Source organism: Sprattus sprattus, assembly GCF_963457725.1.
Source record: "Sprattus sprattus genome assembly, chromosome: 3".
Lineage (NCBI taxonomy): Eukaryota > Metazoa > Chordata > Actinopteri > Clupeiformes > Clupeidae > Sprattus > Sprattus sprattus.
The window spans coordinates 52,994,070-53,001,569 of NC_137922.1; positions in this window are offsets into that span (position 1 = coordinate 52,994,070).

Here is a 7,500-nt window from a genome sequence, read left to right on the forward strand (position 1 = left end):
GTAGTGTATAAATCGAAAAGCAAATCAGGCAGAAATTTCAATTTTCTTTTTGTAAACCTCACATTATCTCTCCCACTCCCTATCTCTCTCTCTCTCTCTGTCTGGGCAATGCCTCCTCTCCAGTCCCTGTTTCCCAATGGGAGTGTTGTATGCTCATGTTTGTGAATATAGATGTATGTATGTGTGTCCTGCTCACTGTGGAGAATTTGATGCTTTGATGTGAGAATGTGAGGGTTGCTGGGGTGTCCCTGTCCCATATCTTTCTCACTTCCATCTTTTTCGTTTCCACTTTTTGTGGTTTCTGCCAGGTTTCCCAGAACATGCTGCGTTCCTGCACACACACACACACACACACACACACACACACACACACACACACACACACACACACACACACACACACACACACATACACCCACTCTGTCTCTCACAAACTTGTATAAATACATGCTTTTTGGTGGTGCTCAGCACATAGGCTAATGTGTATGTGAGAACGTTTCCTTTATACTGTGTGTGTGTATTTCCACATGTGTTTGGTGTTGGTGTATTTCCACATGAGTTTGTGGGTGTTGGTGTATTTCCACATGTGTTTGTGTGTGTGTTTGCATGTGTTTGTGTGTGTTTGTGTGTGTGCTGGCATATGTTTGTGTGTGTGTGTGTGTGTGTGTGTGTGTGTGTTTGTATGTGTTTGTGTATGTGTTTGCGTGGGAGTGATGCATTGTCCTGTTTTCCCAGAGTTTGAAATCAGAGGCATCCTGTGGCTTCTTCAGAGAGCCCATCATTCCATTGCGAGTGACCTCTGACCTGCAAATGACCTCTCCTTAACCCCTCACTGCCTCTCTGTGCTCACTGCTCCACATGCAGGTGTGTGTGTGTGTGTGTGTGTGTGTGAGAGAAAAGAGAGAGAGAGAGAGAGAGAGAGAGCGAGAGAGACAGACAGACAAATAACATGTGTGAGAGCGGAAGTGTCTGTTTTATATAAGAGGAATGTTTGTTGTTGTCCATTTTGCTTTGGTTGTGGATGTTTGTTGTTTTATGCAGGTTGGAAAGTGGAGTCTTCCCCTTCTGTTGTTGTGGTGTGAGTATGTTCGAGTAAAGACATGTGTATTTCTATGACTGTGCAAATGTGTGCACTTACTGACAGATGGAGATGTTTTTGTAATGCGTACCAATGGATGTGTGACATGACATCATACAGCTCCACAACAGGGTGTGTGTGTGTGTGTGTGTGTGTGTGTGTGTGTGTGTGTGTGTGTGTGTGTGTGTGTGTGAAAAGTAAGAGTGTCTAGCTGAATTACCGGTCTCTTGTCTTGAGGGAGTCCAGTGGTCTAACCCAGTCAACCTCACTTAAACACAAACACACACACAGACACAAACATTGACGCACATGTTCCCAGCCACAGATATATCTCCAGAATGACAGTTGCTAAAATTACAATAAAAAAGATACAAATATGATAAAATTAAGTTTGGCGGGCTTTGATGATGTGCTAAAAGTAAATGAAGACAATCCTAATAGTGAGTTTAAGGCCTGTGTTTGTATGTTTTGGCATATCTCTGTGTGTGTGTGTGTGTGTGTGTGTGTGTGTGTGTGTGTGTGTGTGTGTGTGTGTGTGTGTGTGTGTGTGTGTGTGTCATGTCCACTCCCAGAGAACAATAAAGGTTTTGAGCTCCAATCTCACGTTTTATCTCTTTCTCTCTCTCTTTCTCTTCCTGGGAATCACAAAGGTATTTTCTGCTCTGTTGCACTATGAGCCAGAGTCTGCATCTCAAACACAGCACATTTATAGACCCACACACTGTTTTTATCAGGATGCTTGAAAAAGTTAAGAATGTGTTATTGCAGTTTGTTCATATATCAATCAGGGTGACATCTGGTGCCCTGTGGGTGCGTGCGTAATGGAGTGTGTGTGTGTATGTGTGTGTGTGTGTGGTTGTGTGAGTGTATGTGTTTGTGTGTGTGTTTTAATGACTCTGGCATGGTGCCCCATATTGGGATCTACAGGGACACATGTCAACGAGCACACACACATTTGCATGCACACACACCGACAACACACACACACACCAACCGACACGCACACACATTTTTTAGAGCTCCAAATAATATGGCTTTCCAAGTTTGGCATTCTGAGCTGTTCTGAGTCACCCACGCCAGTAAAGGCTCTTTTACCCAACCTTTATCTTATAGGGCATCAGTTACAAACAATCATTTTCCTCAGCAGACACCCTGTAGACTGACTGTTCTGTGGAAAAAAACAAATCATAACTATTGCTATTCAAAATGATTATTGCCATGGACACCAAGCTATTCAGGACATGCTGCCAAAACACAAGGTCCAATAACATCTAGCTAATACTATTTAAATCCATCTAATTTTGAATTATTTAGGTCACTCGCCTCCCATTTGCTCATTCTCTGCAGCAACAAGCATCAGCAGGCAGGACAACAGGCAACAAACAATGGCTCAAGAACATGCTAAGCATGTTAAGCTGCTAAACATGACTAGAGAACATGGACCAAAGACAAAATGCCTTTTGTAATGGCCCGTAATGGGCACTGTTGAGAAATAAAAGGAAAGTAGAAATGCATACATTTTTGTCACTGATGAACTAAGTGCTTTGCATTCCTCCTGGAGTAGACTGATTCCTATCTGGGTAGGGGGTGGGGAGGGTTTGAATTCTTCAGTCGGCCTTAAAATGTGATTTGTCATGGTGCTAAGACTGCAGTGATGTATGTCATAACAAGCAACATTTGTTTTTCAGCTGACTTTTGGTAACCCATGTGTCCAACCGTACATGGATAAACATGGCCCTCACAAGCGAGAGTCTTGGTTGTCCAGACGATGAAGAGGCCTATTACATGGTAGGTCAAGCTTTATGATTAAAAATGACTAATTTCTGTAATCGACTTGGACGAGGAATTCCCTGTATTTTCCTACTGTAGTCTGAAATACCAGAGATGCTTGTGGATGTGTATGGCACAGAGAGAGAGAGAGATGAAAAAATATGCACAAAGGGAGGTGGAGCATGTTTGTTTTCTCCGTGCCAATAAAGGCACTCCATCATGTCACCATCACCATAACAACTTGGCAAACTTAGCTTCCACCCCGCATCACCTCCAGATCCACCCCTACAGTAGCCCAGTGGAGCATAGGGCACATGTACTCTGTTCTCTCACCCCTTGACCTCTCACCTATACATCACTTCTGACACCTCAGAAATTATAAACACCTCCCTGAAATTCCTCCGCCTTGCAAAGCTACTTCACCCCTCTGCCCCATAGCAACTCCACCCAACTTACTGAAGCATGGATGTCCAATGTACAGATGTTGAGATGTATCAATACTGATAAGTTGATAGTTCCATAGAACCCTTTTTTATTCTCCTTATAATTTGATTTTAACCTTTTTGGTTTTATTACTTATTTTTCGCTTTTTAAAAACAGTTCATTCATTCACTTCTTCATTCATTGGGCCCTATCTTGCACCCAGCGCAATTGACATTGTCACCGACGCATGTATCATTCCTATCTTGCACCCGGCGCACAGCGCGATTTTCCCACCAGAGGCACGCTTCGAAATGAACTTGCGTCGACATGGGCGGTGGCGGAACAGAGAAGGCGTTTCTTATGGAAGTTTATTAGACTCTTTATTCAAATGGCAATGCATTTGTCAAATGGCAATTCAATGCGCAAAGTGACAATGCAATCCGCAATTCAAATGGCAAACCAGTTGTCAAATGGCAATTCAATGTGCAAATGACAATGCAATCCGCAATTCAGTTTGTATTATTTTGAATAAAAATTTGAATGAACGCTTATTGCATTGCATTTCATATTGACACGGTTTTTTCGACTCTTTATTCAAATGGCAATGCATTTTTCAATTGGCAATTCAATGCGCAAAGTGACAATGCAATCCGCAATTCAAATGGCAAACCAGTTGTCAAATGGCAATTCAATGTGCAAATGACAATGCAATCCGCAATTCAGTTTGTATTATTTTGAATAACAATTTGAATGAGCGCTTATTGCATTGCATTTCATATTGACACGGTCTTTTCGACTCTTTATTCAAATGGCAAAGTGGCAATGCAATCCGCAACATATCAATATCCACGTGATGTCAGTCACGTGATATGTTAGTGTGAACCTCAACATGGGGTCCATGTATTAAATGTCAGAAGAATCAGAATCAGCTTTTTTGGGCCAAGTAATCATCTTTTAATCAAAAATGAACATACAATTTTCTGTCACTGACATGGAAGTAATTGAGGAGGACACAAGAGACCAGGCAATGGGTGGTTCATTTTTCAAACACAGAGCCGAGAGAAATGGGGCTTCGATCGCTAAACAGGACAGTTCTTCAAAACCTGCCCAGCCTTCACATTCCCTTATCAGAAATATGTGTAACCCAAAGCTTTTCAACTTCACCTCACCTGCCACTGAACATGGATGCACACATAAAAAACATGCAGTTAATGAATTCTTACATGCTACTCCGGATTTCGTTTGTAGTTGTGACTGCTGTGGTCAAGGTTGCGGGGAAGTTAAGTGTCACTGTGCTTACACGTATTCCTCAAAATATACAGCATAACACAAAACAATACAACAGTGCAAAACAATATAATACAACAGTTCAAAACAATAAGTTGTTCTTTAGAAAAATGTATCGTAGAGGAACTGCCGAAGACCGAATGTAGAAGATAGCTGCTAATCCTGGCTCTCGGGAGTCTGTTAAAACTGGAAATATTTGTATGTGAATTAAGGTGTTTACACAACTTTTATAAGTCTACATCGACTCGGTTTGTTGTTAATATACTATACGAACACTGTCAGGGCAAACAGAATATTGTAGGTCTTTAATTAAGCTCTCGACCGTTATGGTTAGCTTGCTGCCTAAACTTTAATTGGAGATCAATGTAGAAGATAGCTGCTAAAATGCTATAAGCGCTGCACTGCAGCCGAGCTTGCTACTTGACACTCGCTACATGACAGCCAAACATGTTTTTTTTTCTGACCACGACCCCTAGGCGAAATACCGCCTGCCGATAATTCGTCCCAATGGAAACGTGGAGTTCGACTTGAAGAGAAGAGAAGAGAAAATAAGAGCTTCTTGAGAATAGCGGTATAAAACACTGCAAAACAGTGCCGTACATGGACCCCAACATGGCCGGCAAAGGTTGTTGTCATGGATATTGGTCACGTGACTAAATACGCCTAATAGGGGTAGGGACCCGCCTTGATGGGGCGACTGACAGATTGCATTTTCATTTGAATTTTGCAACAAAAAGAGCGTGATGACAAGTAAATGCTAATGCAATATAGTGGGGGCGCTGTTCAGCTACTACATTGAATTTCCATTTGAATAAAGAGTCGAAAAGACCATGTCAATATGAAATGTAATGCAATAAGCGCTCATTCAAATTGTTATTCAAAATAATACAAACTGGATTGCGGATTGCATTGTCATTTGCACATTGAATTGCCATTTGACAACTGCTTTTCCATTTGAATTGCGGATTGCATTGTCACTTTGCGCATTGAATTGCCAATTGAAAAATGCATTTTCATTTGAATAAAGAGTCGAAAAAACCGTGTCAATATGAAATGCAATGCAATAAGCGTTCATTCAAATATTTATTCAAAATAATACAAACTGAATTGCGGATTGCATTGTCATTTGCACATTGAATTGCCATTTGACAACTGGTTTGCCATTTGAATTGCGGATTGCATTGTCACTTTGCACATTGAATTGCCATTTGACAAATGCATTGCCATTTGAATAAAGAGTCTAATAAACTTCCATAGTTTCTCTGGCGCAAGTGGTATTTTGCAGTTTCAAAACAACGCCGTGCGCCGTGCGCCATTGACCACAAAAAAGCTGGTCTAATGTCAGAGGCGCAATGTCTAAAGTCTGTAACGCGTATTCAGAACGCTATTTTAAGGGCGCATGTGCTTGCCCGTACAGTATAGGACCTATAGGCTACACTTTACTTCTGTCGTCTACACGAGAGATTTATACAATTTTTTTGGCAAGCCATATATAATTACAAGGAAAATAAAGTATTTACCACATGAGGAAATCATTGTGATATCCATATCCAAGATATTTAAAAAAAAAAAAATAGGCATACATCTAGCGTACACATTGACCCAAATGATTCAGGTTAATTGTAATGGCAGTGTTGTACCCGATTCAGCACCCTCCGCGGCAGATGCACCCCCTCCCCTCGATATTTAGTCTTGTGAAACGCCGTGTCAAATACATTTAACTTGCTCAAAGGAAAGTTAAGTTAATTCATTTTGTAGTCATGGCTGGGGTAGGCTATATATTTCCACAGAACAAAAAGGTGTTCTTTTGCGTTCGCTATTATCCAAGGTTTTTGGAAGAAAAACATTGGTTGTTTGTACTCTTTAGAACAGTTCTAAAGACTGTAATCACTTGTGTTCTTCTCTTCCATCTCTTTCACAAATAATGAAATCGTAGTATAGTATTTTTCCCTGCGTTTGTTTAGGCAAACTGCTTTCCTTTCCGATCAAGCGAGTGGTGCGCGCTCCCTCGAGGGGGTGCATCTGCCGCGGAGGGTGCTGAATCGAGTACAGAAGTATGGGTTCCCTGGCGTCCTTGGCGCTATAGACTGCACCCATATTCACATACGTGCCCCCCCCCCCCCAGTGTTTTACACAACATTGCCATGAATCATGAATGTGTCAATGACATAAATGAGGATAGATTAGAGGACTTTAGAAGACGTGAGGTTTAACTGCATGTGCCGATGGGTGCAATATTATTACCATGCATACATAACCTAGTGATTCAGTGAGGGTGAACCCAAAACATCGGAAAGTATGTTTTTGTGACTTTTATTTCAAATATGTTGCCACCAAAAAACGAGTGCTAGTAACTGAAAAGATATAAACGAGAAATGAAAAGTAGAACCATTTCTCCAAACAAGCATGGGAAAATATTGCCGTGATTGTTTCTGGTAACACACGTTCTGGTGGCCTCACGGTCTTCCTCCCGGTAATTCCGCCATTACGATAACAAGCCGCTTTGCAATATGCGCTCCTCGCTCTTAAAGGGAATGTGAGATGACGCTCTGATTGGTTTATTGCATATTACGCCAAACCACACCTATGGCTGAGTAACCTCCTTTGGACCAACCCTTTTGGCGTGTTTTTTCCGCCGTTAAAATAGCAACTGCGCCATAGAGCCGCCCACACAGCTACTTGCGTTTGGCGCCGTCCTACTTGCGTTTCTGATCGGCAAGATAGGGCCCATTCACTCTTATGTCCTACTCTGTATGTGCATTGGGGTTTGTCAGACCACAGTACAGCACCGAGCTCATGTGGAAAAGAGGCTGTATAAAGAAAACGTGTGATGCTGATAATGTTCACACGACGGACATTTGTGTCAAACTGGCGTTGGTCAGGCCCAGCAGGAGTTATTTTCCATTGCCAGTAGCAATATCTTTTGATCAGATAAACACCAA